At 46.2% G+C, this 2,342-nt stretch overlaps 1 pseudogene; it reads left to right on the top strand.

Annotated features, from left to right (window-relative positions):
- The first annotated feature begins 527 nt into the window (after positions 1-527).
- Positions 528-1,719, top strand: LOC149327024 (uncharacterized; annotated as a pseudogene).
- Positions 1,720-2,342: the final 623 nt, after the last annotated feature.

The following is a 2,342-nucleotide window of genomic DNA, read 5'->3' as shown; positions in this document are numbered from 1 at the left end:
TGACGTAGACACCATCAGGAACGGCGCGAAACGGGGACATAGGGACATAGACTGCAGCGTCACGCGGCAAGCGAGTAAATTGAGCGGCACGTAAGCGAGGCGGCTTTGTGTCGGCGCTTTCGGAGCAGAGCGGCAAGTCCAAACAAAGAAGGCCTGTGGCGAAATCAATTAGAGCCGCGTGCGTCGTTAAAAAGTCGATACCGAGGATCGCATCGTGGGGGAAATGTTCGGGCTCGGTGGGCTCGGTAGCTGTGTGTCAACGCAGACTACTAATCCTCTGCTTTTCGCAATGCAGGAGCTTACCCTCGCCCTGAAACTGCTTTTCGCCGCTCTACCGTCTGCCTCCTGTTCATCAGTGTCTACGGCCGCCGTGAAGTATCATGAAGAAGACTATTTTCATCCGCCTGCCCCATCACCATTGCTACCCCATCAACTGCCCTCATCGCCGCCAGAGTACGTCATCCCGGACCAACAGTGGCCAGCCCCGTCGCCAGGAACATCAACACCTGATAATTTTATCAGGCATATAAAGCCCATGCTGTCATCGCCGCCGCTCTGTGGGCTCGGTAGCTGTGTGTCAACGCAGACTACTAATCCTCTGCTTTTCGCAATGCAGGTTAGTAACAAGTTTTCCCTATTTGCTAAAAAAACCAGTAACTACTTTTTAATGCAGCTGCCGAGCCCTCAGTGCTGCTGTAGTATTGTTGCCGAGTGTTCACGTGTTCTCCGTTTTCTTTTACTATTGTCAGGCGATGTCGAATCTAACCCAGGCCCCGACCGTTACGATTGCATACTTTCCGAGCTCCAGAAACTAAATACCGGGCAAGCTACATTAATTTCCGATCTACAGGACATTTAAGATCAACTAAAAACTACCCAAACAACGTTGACCGACTTAAACAAGCGCATGGACACCCTGGAATCACACTACGCCACACTTTCCACTATTCATTCTGAGATAGACGCGCTGAAAACTTTAAACACCAAACTTACCTGCAAGATCGACAAACTTGAAGCACGTATGGACGATGCAGAAAATCGCTCTCGCCGTAACAATCTCATATTTTACAATATTCCTGACACTAACCCCACTAAAACGTATGCAGACTCGGAAGAAACAGTCATTCGTCATTGCCCCACTCAACTAGATTTTGCCATCGAACCCAATCTAATCGAGCGTGCTCACCGCCTCGGGCGCCACTCAACTGATCGCACCAGGCCAATCATCGTTAAATTCACCTCATTGAAAACTAAAGAAAGCATCCTTTCTTTAGGAACTAAACTTAAAGGCACCAACTACAGTATTGGCGAAGACTTCTCCCTTCCCGTTCGTAACGCCCGCAAACATCTTGTAACCTTTGCCAGATCAGTATCCGATAAGTTCTCTTTGCGCTTCAAAACATTACATATTGGTCCCAAACGCTACATATTCGATGAATCATCACAAACAGTAAAAGAAGTGAAATAGCAACCATCTCAGCACCTATCGACAGATCGTTCGAAGCATGCACAGCAAGAAGCACTTTCATTGTCAGCAATCTTTACTAACGTGCGGAGTTTCATTTCAAAGCGCGACATTATTTCCCATATTGTCACTTCATCTGCTAGCAACATACTAGTCTTGACGGAAACGTGGCTAAACAGTGACATTCCTGATAGTGAAGTCCTTGCTGACTTGCCTAATTTCAGTGTTTTTCGCAAAGATCGCCCAGACCGAAGGGGAGGGGGGGTACTGATTGCAACTGCTCGGGATCTGTCATGCTCAGCTGTCCACCTTTCATCAGATATAGAAATATTATGGGTTTTATGCCATGCTTCACCTAAATCAGTTGTGATTGGCGTTTGCTACAGGCCTCCTAGCTACCCAGACTTCCTTCGAAAACTTAATAACGCATTAAATGAAATTAAAGCTAAGCACCCTAACACCTGCACTCTCCTATTCGGAGATTTCAATTTTCCGAGCATTGACTGGCATAATCTAACCGCTACAGGTAATAAGGATGCTAATGAATTTCTAGACGTCTGCCCTAATTTTAACCTCGTTCAAACTATATCCGAACCAACCCGTGTAACTGAAGACTGCGCTAATATCCTGGACCTAATATTAACGGATAATCCTGAATAAGTTCATTCCGTCACGTATCTACCAGGCGTCAGCGATCACCACGTCATACATGCCGGCTTCACGATTAAACCGTCCTTACGCGTAACTTCTAAACGAACTATCCGACTGTACGATAAAGGAAACTACAGAGCAATAAATAATGAACTTCGCGCATTTTTACAAGTATTTCAATCCAGCTTTTATCAAAGATCCATCCATGATGATAACTGGTCCTTGT

This window comes from Amblyomma mixtum, chromosome 10 (genome assembly GCF_055824585.1).
Source record: "Amblyomma mixtum isolate Tamu chromosome 10, ASM5582458v1, whole genome shotgun sequence".
In the NCBI taxonomy this organism is placed as follows: Eukaryota; Metazoa; Arthropoda; class Arachnida; order Ixodida; family Ixodidae; genus Amblyomma; species Amblyomma mixtum.
This window is presented reverse-complemented; position numbering and strand designations above follow the sequence as displayed.